Here is a 21,300-nt window from a genome sequence, read left to right as displayed (position 1 = left end):
TGCTCATCGGTCTCGTCATCATCCATATCTTCATCATCGTCGTCATCTTCATCCTTGTCGCGGCCGCGGGGAGGTCTGTCTCCTTGCCGCTACTTGGCCTTGCCGCGGCGTCCTCCTCGGCTGGGACGTTTCTTGCCGGCTCCTCCAGCACCTTCCTGGGCCTTCTCCTTGTCGTGTCGCTCGTATTCAGCCTTTTGCTGCACGACAAGCTGCTCGACTTTCTTGCAGCTCTGGAGGTCATGGCCCTTGGTGCGGTGCATCTTGCAGTACTGCCTGTTGGGGCCGTCCTGCTTGTCGGCGACCGCCACAGCCTGGTGGTTGGTGCTTGCGGCAATCTCCTTGCCGGAGCTTCCAGCTTTGGCTTGCTTGCCGGATTGCTCAACGACTAGCACATCTTTACCTTTCTTCTTCCTGTTGTTCCGCCGCCGGTTTTTCTTTGCCGGGGCGGCATCCTCACTATCAGATCCTCCTGCTCCTGTATTCTCTCCGGGGAGTTTCCTCCCTTCCTCAGCACGCGCACACTTGTCGGCCAGGGCATATAGCTCACTGACGTCTCTGATCTTACACATCGCCATCTCCTCCCGCATCCTGCGGTTTCGCACGTTCTGATGGAACGCGCTGATTACCGCGGCAGGGTGGACATCTGGGATGTTGTGTTGTGCGCGGCTGAATCTCTGAATGTACTTGCGTAGGGGCTCTCCTTCCTTCTGGGCGAGCAGATGAAGATCGCTCTCTTGGCCGTGAGGCTTGTGGCCGCCTGTAAAGGCGCCGACAAACTGATGGCACAAGTCAGCCCAGGAGGATATGGAGTTGTCCGGCAAGTGCATGAGCCAGGATCTGACATTGGGCTTGAGCACCAGCGGGAAGTAGTTGGCAAGGATCTTGTCGTTCCGTCCCCCGGGAGCTTGCACCGCGATGGTGTAAATGCTGAGGAACTCCAACGGATGCGTCTTGCCGTCGTACTTCTCCGGTACGTCTGGATTGAAATTCTTCATGCTGGGCCACTGGACTTGCCGCAGCTCACGAGTGAACGCAGGGCAACCTACCGCGTACGGCAAGTCGCCTGGTTCCCCTGGCGCATGCATGTCGACAGAGGGCCCAGCGCGCTGGTCTGATTGACACCGCGCTTCTCTTCGGCGCTCGATGCGAGTACGAGCGTCTTCTTGTTGTCGTTCGTGAAGAACTTGGCGCTGATCGCGACGAGCTCGTGGATCCGACGATGCAGTGGAGTCGCTGTCGAGGTGGATCCGGCGAGTCGGCGATCTTGGCCTTCGGGGTGGAAAGTGCACGGTGGTTGCACCCCCACCGGTTTCGTCGCCATCGGCTCGCGCCTGGCGGTCCTGCCGCGGCAGCGATGCACTCGGCTGCCGTGGAGTGTCGCCGTTGGCGAAGCCGATGAGACTCTGAATAGTGGCCCTCCATTCGTCGATCTTGTCTGACGTTGGAGGGTAATCTAGGAGCAGTTGAGCTCGCGCCAAAGCTTCTGCTCGAGTGGTGGGCGGCAGTGGCGAACGGTGCGAGGAGCGTGATATGCTCGGACTTCTAACTAAGTTAGAAGGAGCAGTATCTTGTCCGGGCGACCGTGTCTCGCTCGTGCCAGCATGTTGGCGTGCATGTTGGTCTTGAGCACCCCAAGATCCACCAGCTCGATCTTGGTCCAACAAACGTATGGTACTGCGAATACCATGACGCTGTCGGTCCTGCGCCTCCTGAGATGGGCACGTTGCATGTACGGACACCGAGGTCTGCGCGGCCTTGTCCTTGGACCAGGCAGCGCCGTGAGCTTCCTCGTCGATGCCTATTCTCCCGCCAGCGTCTATCCCACCACCCGATTGCTCCGGTGGTGGTGGGACTGACATGGACGGAACAGTTGCCCCCGAAGCCTTCTTCTTCGGTGGCATGTCGATGAAGAAGATGAAGATCTAGCTCGTGTGAACGCCGGATCAGGTTCACACAATCTCGACGCCCCCTACCTGGCGCGCCAAAGATGTCGGGGAAGCTGATCCACGAACACCTATGGGACCGGCGGACCGAGCCCCTTTTCGGTTCGGCGGGGGGCGAAGATCGCACGAAGAGCGGAACGAGGCGAAGCACACGAGCAGTTTACCCAGCTTCGGAGCTCTCCGGAGAGATAACACTCCTACTGCTGCATGTTTTAGTGTATTATGTTCTTGCTCGGGAGCGCTGAGTGCTACAGGGCACTCTAGCTGCTAACGAGACCGAGCGTGAGTGTTTTTCTGGCTTCGAACTGAGCCCCCACCCCCTCTACGTTGCATGTGGGCCTCCTTTTATATGCTAAAGGGGTCACCGACAGGTGGCAACATAGGCAAGGGTAAAAATAAAAAAAGCATAGCGGTTGGTACAGCTACCTGTACAGTGTATCCTACCTAACCCTGACGGCAGGGGACAAAGGCATTAAATGCCCGTCTATGTCGCCCAAACAGTGCAGAAAAGGACCGTCAGGGACGCCACCGTTCGCCATGATGGTAATCTTGTCAGCGTCGCTTGCCACCACACACCGTTGGCTCCACAGCCTCTCGCCACGCGCGCCTGGAAAGGCCCCAGGGCGACATGTTGGTGGATGTGCTGGAGCGCAGGTACAGGGTGGTAGCTTGTCGCGCCCGGAAGCTTGTCGCTCACCGGGCCTTGCCGGGACGCGTGGCACGTCGCGGCTAGTTCCTTAAGATGCCTTGGTTGGCCTTCCCGGCAAGCTCCTCTTGCCGGAGCCTTGTCTCCTTGGCTTGAATACTTTGTTCTTGAATGGCTCCAAAGGAGCCACGGAGGATCTTGGCGGTCGCCCGGCAAGCCTTGCCGCGGGGTGCTGCAACTGCCCGTGCACAAGTTCGGGATACTAGGGTACCCCTACTCTAGTACACCGACACCCTCTCTACACTTGTTGTGATGAATTGAGTCTTTACCTTTGAAGTTTTGTCTTGTCGGATTGAATGTTCAGATCTGAGAACACATGATATATGTCTTGCATATGAATACCCGTGGTGACAATGGGGTATTATTTTGATTCACTTGATATATGTTATGGCACTCAACTTGCGGATTCCCGAGGTGTCTTTGGGGTAATCTATGCATAGGGGTTGATGCACGTTCTTGTCTTTCGTTTCTCCGGTAGAAATCTTGGGGCACTCTTTGAAGTTCTTTGTGTTGGATTGAGTATTATGAATATGAATTTGCTTTGGTGTTATTTTAGTACGAACTCTAGGATAGATCGAATGGAAAGAATAGCTTTGTGTTATTTTAGTACGAACTCTTGAATAGATCAAACGGAAAGAATAGCTTTGAGGTGGTCTCGTACCCTACAAACAATTTATTCTTATGTTCTCTTCTAGATAGGAACTTTGGAGTGATTCTTCATCGCACTATGAGGGATAATCATATGATCCAACTATGTTAGCATTGTTGAGAGATTGCACTAGTGAAAGTATGCACCCTAGGCCTCATTTTCCATCATTGCAATACCGTTTTTGTTCCCGTTTACTATTTGCTACCCTGCTGTTTTTATTTATTCAGATTATAAAAATACATTTCTACATCCATATTACACTATATCACCAACTCTGCGCCGAAATAGTGCACCTATACAATTTGCCATTGTATTGGGTATGTTCGGGGCACAAGAGATTTCTTGTATTTGGTTGCAGGGTCGTTTGAGAGAGACCATCTTCATCCTACACCTCTCACGGCTTGATAAAACTTAGGTCATCCACTTGAGGGAAAATTGCTACTGTCCTACAAAACTCTATGCTTGGAGGCCCAACACGTGTCTACAAGAATAAAGTTGCATAGTAGACATCAAGGCCCAGCCTCCGGATTCTAACAGCCGGCAAGTGGCAGCAGTTGAGGATCAGCAGCTGACTGGGCAGCCCGGCCCCAAGTGCCAGCAGGGCGGCAAGGGTGCCTGGCAGCCTGCCTTCTCCTTCGAGCAAATCCTCGATGCCCCGTGCAAGTTCCATAGCGGCGCAAAGCCATCCAACCCCACCACCCGGAAGTGCAACTGGCTTGCCCGGATTGCCAAGGGAGAGGCCCTGCTGCCTCCTCCACTAGCCGGCCAGGTAGCTCCGGCGATTCAGCAACCGGCTCGAGCTGCCGGTGTGCTTCAAGACGAGTTCCCCGAAGAGAACACCACCTACGTCATCTTCATGAGTGAAGCCAACGACAAGCGCAACAGACGACAGCAGCACCACGAGGTGAATGCTGTCAGCTTAGAGGTTCCCACCTTCATGCACTGGTCTGAGAGGTCCATCACCTGGAGCCAAGCTGGCCACCCGGTCGTGATGCCCTCGCCGGGTGCATACACCTTGGTGCTGGAATCAACCTTCTCAATGGAGAGGCGGACTTGCCGCTTCGGCCAAGTTCTGATAGATCGCGGCAGCAGCATCAACATCCTGTACCGTGAGACCATGGAGCGGTTGGGCATCAAGGCCAAGCATCTTCAGCCCAGTCGGACCGTCTTCCATGACATAGTTCCTGGCCTTTCCTGCTCTCCAATCGGCAAGGTCAAGATCGACGTCCTATTCACCGACAAGACCCACTTCCGCCGCCAGCCAATCTGGTTCAAGGTGGTTGACCTGGACATCCCCTACCACGTGCTCTTGGGCCACCCTGTGTTGGCCAAATTCATAATGGTCCCACACTACGCCTACCTGAAGGCCAAGATGCCGGGTACCAGCTATGCCTTGAGCTTGCGTTGGTTTTCCTTGAAGAGGAAAGGGTGATGCAGCAATAGTAGCGTAAGTATTTCCCTCGGTTTTTGAGAACCAAGGTATCAATCTAGTAGGAGGCTCCTCAAAAGTCCCACGCACCTACACAAACAAACAAGAACTCGCAACCAACGCAATAAAGGGGTTGTCAATCCCTTCAAGGCCACTTGCAAATGTGAGATCTGATAGAGATAATATGATAAGATAAATACATTTTTGGTATTTTATGATATAGATTGGAAAAGTAAAGATGCAAATAAAAGTAGATTGAAAGCTTTATATGATAAAAGATAGACCCGGGGGCCATAGGTTTCACTAGTGGCTTCTCTCAAGATAGCATAAGTATTACGGTGGGTGAACAAATTACTGTCGAGCAATTGATAGAAAAGCGAATAATTATGAGATTATCTAGGCATGATCATGTATATAGGCATCACGTCTGTGACAAGTAGACCAAAACGATTCTGCATCTACTACTATTACTCCAAACATCGACCGTTATCCAGCATGCATCTAGAGTATTAAGTTCATAAAGAACAGAGTAACGCATTAAGAAAGATGACATGATGTAGAGGGATAAACTCATGCAATATGATATAAACCCCATCTTTTATCCTCGATGGCCACAATACAATACGTGCCTTGCTGCCCCTGCTGTCACTGGGAAAGGACACCGCAAGATTTAACCCAAAGCTAAGCACTTCTCCCATTGCAAGAAAGATCAATCTAGTAGGCCAAACCAAACTGATAATTCGAAGAGACTTGCAAAGATAACTTAATCACACATAAAAGAATTCAGAGGAGATTCAAATATTTCTCATAGATAAACTTGATCATAAACCCACAATTCATCGGATCTCGACAAACACGCCGCAAAAAGAGTTACATCGAATAGATCTCCAAGAAGATCGAGGGGAACATTGTATTGAGATTCAAAGAGAGAGAAGAAGCCATCTAGCTAATAACTATGGACCCGAAGGTCTGTGGTAAACTACTCACAACTCATCGGAGAAGCCTTGGAGATGATGTAGAGGCCCTCCGTGATCAATTCCCCCTCCGGCGAAGTGCCGGCGAAGGCTCCAAGATGGGATCTCGTGGATACAAAAGGTTATAGTGGTGGAAATAGTTTTTTGTGGTCACTTCTGATGTTTTTGCGGTACATGGGTATATATAGGAGGAAGAAGTAGGTCGGTGGATGCTCGAGGGGCCCACGAGGGTGGGGGGAGCGCCCAGCCCTAGGGGGCGTGTCGGGCACCCTTGTGGCCGCCTCGGTTATTGCGTGACTTCCACTCCAAGTCCTTTCGATCACGTTTGTTCCAAAAAGATCGCTCCCGAAGGTTTCATTCCGTTTGGACTCCGTTTGATATTCCTTTTCTTTGAAACACTGAAATAGGCAAAAAAAATAGTAATTCGGGTTGGGCCTCCAGTTAGTAGGTTAGTCCCAAAAATGATATAAAAGTGTAAAGTAAAGCCCATAAACATCCAAAACGGGTAATATAATAGCATGGAACAATCAAAAATTATAGATACGTTGGAGACGTATCAAGCATTCCCAAGCTTAATTCCTGCTCGTCCTCGAGTAGGTAAATGATAAAAACAGAATTTTTGATGTGGAATGCTACCTAGCATATTTCTCAATGTAATTTTCTTTATTGTGGCATGAATATTCAGATCCAAATGATTAAAAATAAAAGTTCATATTGACATAAGAAATAGTAATACTTCAAGCATACTAATCAAAGTAATCATGTCTTCTCAAAATAACATGGCCAAAGAAAGTTATCCCTACAAAATCATATAGTCTGGCTGTTGCTCTATCTTGATCACACAAAGTATTTAATCATGCACAACCTCGATGAAAAACCAAGCAATTGTTTCATACTTTAGTAATCTCAAACTTTTTCAACTTTCACGCAATACATGAGCGTGAGCCATGGACATAGCACTATATGTGGAATAGAATGGTGGTTGTGGAGAAGACAAAAAGGAGAAGATAGTCGCACATCAACTAGGCTTATCAACGGGCTATGGAGATGCCCATTAATAGATATCAATGTGAGTGAGTAGGGATTGCCATGCAACGGATGCACTAGAGCTATAAATGTATGAAAGCTAAATAAAAGAAACTAAGTGGGTGTGCATCCAACTCGCTTGCTCACGAAGACCTAGGGCACTTTGAGGAAGCCCATCATTGGAATATACAAGCCAAGTTCTATAATGAAAAATCCCACTAGTAAATGAATGTGACAACATAGGAGACTCTCTATCATGAAGATCATGGTGCTACCTTGAAGCACAAGTGTGGTAAAAAGGATAGTAGCATTGTCCCTTCTCTCTTTTTCTCTCATTTCATTTTTTTCTCCTTTTTTTTCCTTTTTCTTTTTTTTCTTTTTGGGCCATTCCCTTTTTTTGGCCTTTCTTTTTTTTCTTTTTCTTTTCTTTTTTTATAAATTCCAAAGTCTCATCTCGACTTGTGGGGGAATCATAGTCTCCATCATCCTTTCATCACTGGGACAATGCTCTAATAATGAAGATCATCACACTTTTATTTATTTTCAACTCAAGATTACAACTCAATACTAAAATAAGATATGACTCTATATGAATGCCTCCGGCGGTGTACCGGGATATGCAATGAATCAAGAGTGACATGTATGAAAATTATGAAGGTGGCCTTGCCACAAATACGATGTCAACTACATGATCATGCAAAGAGCAATATGACAATGATGATGCGTGTCATAATAAATGGAACGGTGAAAAGTTGCATGGCAATATATCTCGGAATGGCTATGGAAATGCCATAATAGGTAGGTATGGTGGCTGTTTTGAGGAAGGTATATGGTGGGTGTATGGTACCGGCGAAAGTTGCGTGGCACAAGAGAGGCTAGCAATGCTGGAAGTGAGAGTGCGTATAATCCATAGACTCAACATTAGTCATAAAGAACTCATATACTTATTGCAAAAATCTACAAGTCATCAAAAACAAAGTACTACACGCATGCTCCTAGGGGGATAGATTGGTAGGAAGAGACCATCGCTCGTCCCCGACCGCCACTCATAAGGAAGACAATCAATAAATAAAATTGTGCTCCAACTTCATCACAAAGCGGTTCACCATACATGCATGCTACGGGAAACAAACTTCAACACAAGTATTCTTTAAATTCATAATCACCCAACTAGCATGACTCTAATATCACCATCCTAATATCTCAAAACAATTACGAAGCATCAAATTGATCATAGCATCCAATTCACTTTCTATGATAGTTTTTATTATACCCAACTTGGATGCCCATCATTCTAGGACCAATTTTATAACCATAGAAAATACCATGCTGTTCTAAGAGATTATCAAAATAATATAAGTGAAGCATGAGAGATCAACAATTTCTTCAAAATTAAGCCACCGTCGTGCTCTAAAAGATATAAGTGAAGCACTAGAGCAAAACTATCTAGCTCTAAAAGATATAAGTGAAGCGCATAGAGTATTCTAATAAATTTCTAATCAAGTGGGCTTCTCCCAAAAGGTGTGTACAACAAGGATGATTGTGGTAAACTAAAAAGTAAAGACTAATATCATACAAGATGCTCCAAGCAAAACACATATCATGTGGCGAATAAAAATATAGCTTCAAGTAAAGTTACCGATAGACGAAGACGAAAGAGGGGATGCCTTCCGGGGCATCCCCAAGCTTAGGCTTTTGGTTATACTTGAATATATTGGGGTGCCATGGGAATCCCCAAGCTTAGGCTCTTGCCACTCCTTATTCCATAATCCATCAAATCTTTACCCAAAACTTGAAAACTTCACAACACAAAACTCAACAGGAAATCTCATAAGCTCCGTTAGTGCAAGAAAGAAAAACCACCACATAAGGTACTGTAATTAACTCATTCTTTATTTATATCGGTGTTAAACCTACTGTATTCCAACTTCTCTATGGTTCATACCACTTAATACTAGCCATAGATGCATCAAAATAAGCAAACATCATATGAGAAATAGAATATGTCAAAAACAGAACAGTCTGTAGCAATCTGTAACTCTCGAATACTTCTGGAACTCTAAAAATCCTACCAAAATAGGAGGTCCTGGGAAATTTGTATATTGATCTACAGAAAAAACAATCAACGCAAAAGCATGTTTCTGTGAATTACTAACATTTTTTTCGTGTGTGCAAAGTTTCTATTTTTCAGCAGAATCAAATTAACTATCACCATAGGTTATCCTATAGGTTCTAGTTGGCACAAACACTAATTAAAACAAAAAAACACATCTAAACATAAGGTAGATGAAATATTCATTACTAAATAGAAGCAAAAACAAAAAACAAAGATAAAATTGGGTTGTCTTCCAACTAGTGCTATTGTTTAACGCCCCAAGCTAGGCATAAAAGCGAGGATAGATCTAAGTAGTGCCATCTTTCAGAAAAGAAAGAGAGGATTTCCTTTCTATGGAATTCATTCTTCTATTTAGGGAAAGCACATTGCCAGTAATGGATGAAGTAAGATTAAGCACGTTACGGAAATTTTCATCTAAGCTAGCCTTCATCTCTTTGATAATTTCATTTTGATAAAAGCGTAAGAGAGTGGTAGATTCAACCTTATCATTCATAGGGTGCCCAAATATAGTTTTCATTTTTTTCATAGGTATCTATAGCATCCCCCTTAAGAAAACCTTCTTCAAAAATAGAATCTAGAACTTGCTTGAAAGAAGTGGGTAAGCTAACAGAGAAACTTTTTAGGTAAACTTCAATTTGATATTGTGGTGCATAGCTAGCCCGAATCCTTAATAACCTATCCCAAGCATCTTTTAAAGATTCATCAAGTAAATAGTGAAAAATTCCGGAGTCATCTTCATCAAAATTATTCAATCTCTCATCGGTAACCCCAGTGGGCCTTTTCGTGGCATCATCATTTATGAGCTTAGAGAGGATAGAGGGACTATCCAAGGTACTAAAACCCTGGAAAGGACCCTTTTTGATTCGGCCATGGCAACGGGAAGGCAAACGGAAAAGATAGAGGAGAATGGGAAAGAGAGGGTGAATAAAATAGCAAGGGTGAAGTGGGGGAGAGGAAAATGAGAGGCAAATGGCAAATAATGTAAGTGCAAGGGAGATGAGGTTGTGATAGGTACTTGGTATGTATTGACTTGAGCGAACACCTCCCCGGCAACGGCGCCAGAAATCCTTCTTGCTACATCTTGAGCTTGCTATGGCTTTCCTTGAAGAGGAAAGGGTGATGCAACAATAGTAGCGTAAGTATTTCCCTCAGTTTTTTAGAACCAAGGTATCAATCCAGTAGGAGGCTCCTCAAAAGTCCCACACACCTACACAAACAAACAAGAACTCGCAACCAACGCAGTAAAGGGGTTGTCAATCCCTTCAAGGCCACTTGCAAAATTGAGATCTGATAGAGATAATATGATAAGATAAATATATTTTTGGTATTTTATGATATAGATGGAAAAGTAAATATGCAAATAAAAGTAGATTGAAAGCTTTATATGATAAAAGATAGACCCGGGGGACATAAGTTTCACTAGTGGCTTCTCTCAAGATAGCATAAGTATTACGGTGGGTGAACAAATTACTGTCGAGTAATTGATAGAAAAGCGAATAATTATGAGATTATCTAGGCATGATCATGTGTATAGGCATCACGTCCATCACAAGTAGACCGAAATGATTCTGCATCTACTACTATTATTCCACACATCGACCGCTATCCAGCATGCATCTAGAGTATTAAGTTCATAAAAAACAGAGTAAGGCATTAAGAAAGATGACATGATGTAGAGGGATAAACTCATGCAATATGATATAAACCCCATCTTTTTATCCTCGATGGCAACAATACAATACGTGCCTTGCTGCCCCTGCTGTCACTGGGAAAGGACGCCGCAAGATTGAACCCAAAGCTAAGCACTTCTCCCATTGCAAGAAAGATCAATCTAGTAGGCCAAACCAAACTGATAATTCGAAGAGACTTGCAAAGATAACTTAATCACAAATAAAAGAATTCATAAGAGATTCAAATATTTCTCATAGATAAATTTGATCATAAACCCACAATTCATGGGATCTCGACAAACACACCGCAAAAAGAGTTACATGGAATAGATCTCCAAGAAGATCGAGGGGAACATTGTATTGAGATTCAAAGAGAGAGAAGAAGCCATCTAGCTAATAACTATGGACCCGAAGGTCTGTGGTAAACTACTCACAACTCATCGGAGAGGCCTTGGAGATGATGTAGAGGCCCTCCATGATCGATTCCTCCTCCGGCGGAGTGTCGGCGAAGGCTCCAAGCTGGGATCTCGCGGATACAGAAGGTTACGGTGGTGGAAATAGTTTTTTATGGTCGCTTTTGATGTTTTTGGGGTACATGGATATATATAGGAGGAAGAAGTAGGTTGGTGGACGCCCGAGGGGTCCACGAGGGTGGGGGTAGTGCCCAGCCCAAGGGGGCACGCCGGGCACCCTCGTTGCCGCCTCGATTGTTGCATGACTTCCACTCCAAGTCCTCTAGATCACGTTTGTTCCAAAAAGATCGCTCCCGAAGGTTTCATTCCGTTTGGACTCCGTGTGATATTCCTTTTCTTCGAAACACTAAAATAGGGAAAAACAACAATTCGGGTTGGGCCTCCGATTAGTAGGTTATTCCCAAAAATGATATAAAAGTGTAAAGTAAAGCCCATAAACATCCAAAATGGGTAACATAATAGCATGGAACAATAAAAAATTATAGATACGTTGGAGACGTATCAGTACCAATGGCGTCATCACTATTGTTGGCGACTACCATAAGTCGCATGATTGCGCCGCTGCCAGTAGCCGACTGGCCGAGTCCCTCGTCATCGCTCAAGAGAAGCGTTTCCTTGACCAAATGGTAGCCATGGCCAGCGGGAAGCCGGCCATGCCGACTAATCTCGAGGAGGCAAAAGCAGGGGCCTCCTTCCAGTCGGCCAAAGAAACCAAGAAGATTGCCTTGGACCCGGCGCATCCGGAGAGGTTTGTTGTCGTAGGGACTAACCTCGACAGCAAATAGGAAGGTGAGCTCGTTGATTTCCTTCATGAGAATCGAGACATATTCGCATGGTCCCCCAAAGACATGCCGGGTGTCCCGATGGGGTTCGCCGAGCACAAACTACATGTGAGACCGGACGCTAAGCCGGTCAAGCAACCCCTCCGCTGCCTATTAGAAGAGAAGAGAAGGATCGTTGGTGAAGAAATCGCCCGGCTTCTGGAAGCCGGCTTTATCATGGAAGTGTTCTACCCGGACTGGCTTGCCAACCCAGTCTTGTCTTGAATAACAATAACAAGTGGCGTATGTGTATCGACTACATAAGCCTCAAGAAAGCCTGCCCCAAGGATCCATTTGCTCTGCCACGGATCGACCAAGTGATAGACTCCACGGCCGGCTGCAAGCTGCTGTCCTTCTTGGACACATACTCTAGCTACCACCAGATCAAGCTAGATCCGGCTGACCGCTTGAATACCACCTTCATCATGCCATTCGGTGCCTTCTACTACATCACCATGACGTTTGGCTTGAGGAATGCTGGTGCCACTTTCCAATGATGCATGCAGAAGTGCTTGTTGAAGCAACTCGGCTGCAATGCCCACGTCTATGTGGATGATATTGTGGTGAAGACGGAGAAGCGTGGCACCCTCCTGGAAGATCTCAAGGAAACCTTTGAAAATTTGCGTCATTTTCAAATCAAGCTCAACCTGGAGAAGTGTGTCTTTGAAGTACCAGCCGGCCAGCTCGTTGGCTTCCTTCTCTCAGAATGCGGCATCGAGTGCAATCCCGTCAAGATCAAGGCCATCAAGCAGATGGAAAGACCCACCAAGCTACGTGACGTCCAAAAGTTCACTGGGTGCCTGGCATCCCTCAACCGTTTCATCAGTCGGCTGGGCAAGAAGGCACTCCCCCTGTACCAGCTCATGAAGAAAACCACTTGCTTCAAGTGGAACGACCAGGCGGACGAAGCCTTTCTTCAGCTCAAGCGCATGATGTCCATGCCGCCTATCCTGGCGGCTCCGACTGCTAAGTAACTGATGCTCCTCTACATCGCCGCCACCAACCAAGTCATCAACACGGTCATCATGGTCGAGCGTCCAGAAGCCAGCAAGGCGCAACCGGTCCAGAGGCTGGTGTACTATCTAAGCGAGGTCTTGTCCACCTCCAAGCAGAACTACCCCCATTACGAGAAGATGTGCTATGGCGTGTACTTCACGGCCAAGAAGCTGAAGCAATATTTCCAGGAGCACTCCGTCACGGTTGTCTACACTGCCCCCCTTGCCGAGATCATGGGCAACAGAGATGCTTTGGGTCGGGTGGCCAAGTGGGCCATCGAGCTGGCTCCTCATGCCATCCTGTACCAGCCCCGCACCAGCCCCTTACCGCCATCAGTTCCCAAGCGCTAGCCGACTTTCTTGTCGACTGGGCCGAGTCCCAGTACATGCCGCCAGCGCTGGATTTGTTGGGGATCATTGCAGAAATTAAAAAATTTCTACGCATCACCAAGATCAATCTATGGAGAAACTAGCAACGAGAGAGAGGGGAGTGCATCTTCATACCCTTGAAGATCACGAAACGGAAGCGTTGCAATAACGCGGATGAAGGAGTCGTACTCGTAGCGATTCAAATCGTGGTGGATTCCGATCTAAGCGCCGAACAACGGCACCTCCGTGTTCAACACACGTGCAGCCCAGTGACGTCTCCTGCGCCTTGATCCAGCAAGGAGGAGGGACAGGTTGAGGAAGAAGGTTCCAGCAGCAGCACGACGGCATGGTGGTGGTGGAGCAGGGGTTCTCCGGCAGGGCTTTGCCATGCTCAAACAGAGGAGGAGAGGTGTTGAAGAGGGGGAGGGCTGCTCCTTGGATGTGGTGCGGCTTCCCTCCCTCCTCCTCTCTATTTATAGGGTGAAGGGGGAAAGGGGGCGGCCCCTCTAGATGAGATCTAGAGGGGGGGCGGCGGCCAAGGGGAGGGGGCTTGCCCCCCAAGCCAAGGGGGGCCCTTTAGCCCCCCCCCCAACCCTAGGCGCATGCGCCCTAGGGGGGTGGCGCCCAGCCCACTTGGGGCTAGTTCCCTTCCACATACAGCCCATGAGGGTCCTCCGAGGCAGGTGGAACCTCCCGGTGGACCCCTGAAACACCTTCGGTGGTCCCGGTACAATACCGATAAACCATCAAATACTTCCGGTGACTGTATGATGACTTCCCATATATAAATCTTCACCTCTGGACTATTCCAGAACTCCTCGTGACATCCGGGATCTCAGCCGGGACTCCGAACAACATTCTTTAACCATGTAAAACCTTCCCTATAACCCTAGCGTCATCGAACCTTAAGTGTGTAAACCCTACGGGTTCCGGAATCATGCAGACATGACCGAGACAGCTCTCTAGCCAATAACCAACATGGGGTTCTGGATACCCATGTTGGCTCCCACATGTTCCATGATGATCTCATCGGATGAACCACGATGTCGAGAATTCAAGTAATCTCGTATACAATTCCCTTTGTCAATCGGTACGTTACTTGCCCGAGATTCGATCGTCGGTATCCCAATACTTCGTTCAATCTTGTTACAGGCAAGTTACTTTACTCGTTTCGTAATGCATGATCCCGTGACCAACTAATTAGTCACATTGAGCTCATTATGATGATGCATTACCGAGTGGGCCCATAGATACCTCTCCGTCATACGGAGTGAAAAATGACAGTCTCGATTCATGCCAACCCAACAGACACTTTCGGAGATACCTGTAGTGCACCTATATAGCCACCCAGTTACGTTGTGACGTTTGGTACACCCAAAGCATTCCTACGGTATCCGGGAGTTGCACAATCTCATGGTCTAAGGAAATGATACTTGACATTAGAAAAGCTTTAGCAAACGAACTACACGATCTTGTGCTATGCTTAGGATTGGGTCTTGTCCATCACATCATTCTCCTAATGATGTGATCCTGTTATCAATGACATCCAATGTCCATAGTCAGGAAACCATGACCATCTGTTGATCAACGAGCTAGTCAACTAGAGGCTCACTAGGGACTTGTTGTGGTCTATGTATTCACACATGTATTACGGTTTCCGGTCAATACAATTATAGCATGAATGATAGACAATTATCATGAACAAGGAAATATAATAATAACCATTTTATTATTGCCTCTAGGGCATATTTCCAACAGTCTCCCACTTGTACTAGAGTCAATAATCTAGTTACATTGTGATGAATCGAACACCCATAGAGTTCTGGTGTTGACCATGTTTTGCTCGTGGAAGATGTTTAGTCAATGGATCTGTGATATTCAGATCCGTATGCACTTTACAAATATCTAAGTCTACATCTTGAACATTTTCACAAATGGAGTTGAAGCGACACTTGATGTGCCTGGTCTTCTTGTGAAACATGGGATCCTTGGCAAGGGCAATAGCTCCAGTGTTGTCACAGAAGAGAGTCATCGGGCCCGACACATTGGGAATAACTCCTAGGTCGGTAATGAACTCCTTCATCCAGATTGCTTCATGTGTTGCCTCCGAGGCTGCCATGTACTCCGCTTCACATGTAGATCCCGCCATGACGCTTTGCTTGCAACTGCACCAGCTTACTGCCCCACCATTCAAAATATACACGTATCCGGTTTGTGAATTGGAGTCATCTAGATCTGTGTCGAAGCTAGCATCGGTGTAACCCTTTACGACGAGCTCTTCGTCACCTCCATAAACAAGAAACATATCCTTAGTCCTTTTCAGGTACTTCAGGATATTATTGACCACTGTCCAGTGTGCCATGCCAGGATTACTTTAGTACCTTCCTACCAAACTTACGGCAAGGTTTACATTAGGTCTGGCATACATAATAGACCATATGGCTGAGGCATAGGGGATGACACTCATCTTTTCTCTATCTTCTGCCGTGCTCGGGCTTTGAGCCGAGCTCAATTTCACACCTTGCAATACAGGCAAGAACCCCTTCTTGGACTGATCCATATTGAACTTCTTCAATATCTTATCAAGGTATGTGCTTTGTTAAAGACTATGAGGCGTTTCGATCTATCTCTATAGATCTTGATGCCTAATATGTAAGCAGCTTCTCCAAGGTCCTTCATTGAAAAACACTTATTCAAGTAGGCCTTTATGCTTTCCAAAAGTTCTATATCATTACCCATCAATAGTATGTCATCCACATATAATATGAGAAATGCTACAAAGCTCCCACTCACTTTCTTGTAAACACAGGCTTCTCCATAAGTCTGCAAAAACCCAAACACTTTGATCATTTCATCAAAGCGAATGTTCCAACTTCGAGATGCTTGCACCAGCCCATAGATGGAGCGCTGGAGCTTGCATACCTTGTCAGCATTCTTACGATCGACAAAACCTTCCAGCTGCATCATATACAATTCTTCCTTAAGGAAGCCATTAAGGAATGTCGTTTTTACGTCCATTTGTATCTCATAATCATAGAATGCGGCAATTGCTAACATGATTCGGACGGACTTCAGCTTCGCTACAGGTGAGAAGGTCTCATCATAGTCAACCCCTTGAACTTGTCGATAACCCTTAGCAACAAGCCGAGCTTTATAGATGGTAACAATACCATACGCGTCCGTCTTCTTCTTAAATATCCATTTATTTTCTATCGCTCGACGATCATCGAGCAAGTCTGTCAAAGTCCATACTTTGTTTTCATACATGGATCCTATCTCGGATTGCATGGCTTCAAGCCATTTTTCGGAATCTGGGCCCGCCATCGCTTCACTACTAGAAAAAGGGCTATAGATGGGATTGACACTAATGGCGCACCAGACAAGCGGTGCGCCATTAGTATATACTAATGGCGCACCATCTTCTGGTACGCCATTAGAGTTGAAACTACTAATGGCGCACCTGGCCCAAGGTGCGCCATTAGTATCAAAATTTTTTTTGAACTAGTGCGCCTGTTCAAACATACTAATGGTGCATCCGGACTCAGTGCGCCATTACTAGTTGTAACTAGTAATGGCGCACCTGTCGGAAAGTGCGCCACTAATGTTGTTTTTTTATTATGTTTTTTATTCCTTTTTTTCAAAACTACTAATGGTGCACTGTTCCACCGTGCGCCATTACTAGTTTAAACTAGTAATGGCGCACTGTGGAATAGTGCGCCATTAGTATGTTTTTTTTGCAAAACTACTAATGGCGCACCACCAGAAGGTGCGCCATTAGTAACCTGGATTACTAATGGCACATTTAGAGTTGGTGCGCCATTAGTAAGTGGGCAGCAACAAGATATTTTGGACAGCCTCTCCTACCCACACTCACTTTCTCCCCACTTCATTCTCTCCACCTCCTCCTTGTCTCGGGTGCCTCCTCTTTTTCACCTCATTTCCACCATAGATTCATTCAAATTAAGTGGTTAAATTACCTTGTTTTGATAGGTAAGTAAGGGGGGAAGCTATATTTATGTTGTTCTCCCTACAACAATGTGCACATGCACTTTTTATGGCCTAGCTAGATCTATGTATGTTCGTGGTGTTGCATATGTTTGTGGTGTTGCATATGTGTTTGTGTTTGGAGGTGTACCGGTATTTGAAATGCGATAGTTGCCAATATTTTGCCGGAATGTTGATTCATTTCCGTTCCGGCGAGAATTTTGGCATTAAGCATTCTTTTTGGTCCTATTTTTAGGGAAAGTCATGCCAAATTTTTTCTTGGTTCTAAAATATCGTTTTGCTCTACCCCGCAGGCGACCATGGTCCGCACGATGACCGAAGGCATCGTGAATAGGTTTTTGAGGTCCGCGAAGGCCGAGACGCTTCAAAAGAACGAGACGGAGATAAGATGTCCATGTCGAAGATGCAAGCTGAAGAGCCTTATTGCGGACCCAGATTCCGGGCAGGTGCGGGACCACCTGCTCTTGCGTGGTTTCATGGATGGCTATCGGTGGCAAGGTGATGAAGATGACTATGAAGTCGTCCATGGGGGCCGGGTAAGAAATGAGGAAGGGCAGCAAGACAACCACCGCGGCTCGGGCGGGCGAGAAGACGAAGAATCCCCAGGAGATGATCATGACGGTGATGCTGTACACAGTCATCATGTAGAAGATGCAGGACATGATGATGAGGAAGATGCCGGAGCAGACGACGGGCATGATCATGAAGATGATGATGCCGGCGGAGCAGACGACGCTAGACCATCGATGGGCTGGGTGCAGGACCCTCATATTCAAGAGCTGCTTCTCAAGCAGACGGATAACACAAGAGCTGCCGCCCGAGAGAAAGCCAAGATGGATCAACTTGAGTTAGACGCGGTTACTCCATTGTATGAAGGATGCAGGCCCGAGGATACCCGCCAGAAAGTAACGCTCATGGCTCTGGAGATGAAGGTAAAACACAAAATGACCGACGCATGCTTTGACGAGAACATGTCATTCTGGCACGAACGTCTTCCCAAGGGGAACAAGTGCCCGACCAGTTTGGAGGAGGCGAATAAAATCGTGTGTCCTATGGATTTACCACACGTGAAATACCATGTGTGCATGAACAATTGCATCATTTATCGGGACGAGCACACGGAGTCTACCATATGTCCGGTGTGCGGCGTCACTCGATACAAGAAGAGGAAGAAAGCTCCTCGAAAAGTGGTGTGGTACTTTCCGATCACTCCTCGTCTGCCGCGGTATTTCGCGGACCCTAAGGTAGCAAAGCTCCTGCGTTGGCACGCGGATAGGGAGGAGAAGAAGCGAGAAGATGACGCAAATGATCCGGAGATAGATAAAAAAGACAAGATGTTGAGTCACCCTAAGGATGCGAGCCAGTGGCAAGCGTTGAAGTTCGAAGACCTAGAATTTGGGAAGGATCCAAGGAACATCGTGCTGGGCACGAGCACCGATGGAGTCAATCCGTTTGGCAGCCAGAGAAGCACACATAGCACCTGGCCTATGTTTGTGTGGATGTACAACCTTCCCCCTGGTTGTGCATGAAGAGGAAGTACATTCACATGAGTATGCTAATTGAAGGGCCGAAACAACCAGGGAACGACATCAATCTGTATCTGGGGCTGCTGAAAGAGGAGCTTGACACGCTGTGGAAAACGCCAGCCAATACGTGGGACGCCGCAGAGAAAGAATATTTCCCTATGAGAGCCGCACTGCTCACGACGGTGCACGACTATCTCGGTTACGGATATCTCGCGGGGCAGGTAGTCCACTGATTTTCTGGATGCGTAAGGTGCATGGATGACACAACGTATCGCCAGCTAGATAGAGATCCCAGGTCTTCGAAAACCATGTTCATGGGACATCGAAGGTGGCTTCGCGATGATGACCCGTGGAGGAAACGCAAGGATCTGTTCGATGGTGAAACCGAACCCCGAAAACGCCCGTGTATGAGGAGCGGCGAGGAAATAGACAAGCTGTTGAAAAATTGGAAAGACTGCCCACTGCCGGGAAAGAAGCAAAAGGCGCCAGAGCCGGGAAAGAAGCGAAAGGCGCCAGAGCCGCTGCTAAAGGTATGGAAAACGAGGTCTGTTTTCTGGGACTTGCCGTACTGGAAGATCCACCATGTGCCTCACAGCCTTGATGTCATGCATATCACGAAGAACGTGTGCGAGAGTCTGCTTGGTACCCTGCTCAACATGCCAGAGAGGACCAAAGATGGGCCAAAAGCAAGGGCAGACTTGAAATCAATGGGCATCAGGTAGGAGCTTCACGCTAATGATGATGATGATGATGATGATGATGATGATGATGAGGCGAAGCAGGACACAGTAAGTCGTCGCAAAGGCAAAAATGCGAAGAAGACCGGAAATGACTACCCTCCCGCGTGCTTCACTCTAAGTCAGGAGGAGATCGAGCAGTTTTTCACCTGCCTCCTAGGAGTAAAACTTCCTTACGGTTATGCGGGGAAGATAAGCAGATACCTAGACCCAGCGAAGCAGAAGTTCAGTGGGATGAAGTCTCACAACTGTCACGTGCTGATGACGCAGATACTTCCAGTTGCAATCCGTGGGATCATGGACGCGCATGTCCGTGAAACGCTTTTTATCCTATGCAACTTTTTCGATGTCATCTCTCGGAAGTCGATTGGCGTGAGGCAACTCAGAAGGCTACAGGAAGAGATCGTGGTGATACTATGCGAGCTTGAGATGTACTTGCCGCCCGCATTTTTCGATGTTATGGTGCATCTGTTGGTCCATATCGTGGAGGATATCATCCAACTCGGGCCGACGTTCCTGCACAGCATGATGCCATTCAAAAGGATGAATGGTGTCATCAAAGGATACGTTCGCAACATGTCACGTCCAGAGGGAAGTATAGCCAGGGGCTTTCTGACCGAAGAGTGCATCTCCTACTGCACGAATTATCTAGGCATCGAGAACCCTGTTGGTCTGCCCGTCAACAGGCACCTCGGCAGGCTCGCTGGATGGGGTCACCGTGAGGGTCACCGCGAAATGCATGTCGACTTAGAGGGTCGACTCGCCGACTTTGAAAGAGCAAACCTAGTCGCGCTACAACACATAGACGTGGTCGATCCTTGGGTGGTAGAGCACAAAACCTTTATTAAGAAGACGTACAATGACCGAGGCCAACAGAGGACGGACGAAGATATAATCAAAGAGCACAACTCATGTTTCACGCGTTGGTTCAAGCAGAAGCTTCTGTCGTATCCTTTACATGAGGATTCTTCCGCGGAAGAACAACTCATATTCGCCTTGTCACAGGGCGCCGAGCACAACCTGATGACCTATGAGGCGTACGATATCAACGGCTACACATTCTACACCGAGGCCAAGGACATGAAGAGCGATGGTTATCAGAACTCCGGGGTAACAATGGAATCCTACACCGGTAATGACAAGGACAGATACTATGGAAGGATCGAGGAGATCTGGGAGCTGAGCTACGCTGGAGAGAAGGTCCTGATGTTCCGTGTCAGATGGGCGAAGAGCGTCCTAAAAGAAGACCGGTATTTCACCACCATGGCTATACCCGAAGCAAAATCCAAGACCGCGGGCGCAAACGTCACCGCGAAAAATGAGCCATGGGTACTGGCTTCCCAAGTTGACCAATGCTTCTTCATTACCGACCCGTCAAAGCCCAGTCGTGTTGTTGTGAGGAGAGGCAAAAGGAAGATCATCGGAATGGATGGAGTAGCCAATGAGCAAGACTTCGACAAGTACGGCGACCCGAGGATCGAACATGATGACGATGATGAAGTAGCAGCATACACCACAAGAAGAAGCAGGACCACCCTACCTAAAGGACGTCCGTTCCATAGAAGAACTCCATTTGCGGAAAATAAGGGCAAGAAGATTGTGAATAGATAGCTAGCTAAGATCGATTGTATTTAAATCGTAGCCTTCATTTCTCGATTGTATTTCATGGGCACTTTTTGAACTATCATGAATATTTTTAAATTTCATGGACACTCGATCTCGACCCCCCTCCATCTCGATCGCTATCCCACCTCGCCAGATCCGGTCCCCCTCGCCGCCAAGCACCCCCCGGTCCACCGGCCGCCGCCGCCGACCCCCCGCACCCTCGATTCCCCTACTCAATCGCCGCCGCCGACCCCCC

This window comes from Triticum dicoccoides, chromosome 3B (genome assembly GCF_002162155.2).
Source record: "Triticum dicoccoides isolate Atlit2015 ecotype Zavitan chromosome 3B, WEW_v2.0, whole genome shotgun sequence".
Lineage (NCBI taxonomy): Eukaryota > Viridiplantae > Streptophyta > Magnoliopsida > Poales > Poaceae > Triticum > Triticum dicoccoides.
This window is presented reverse-complemented; position numbering follows the sequence as displayed.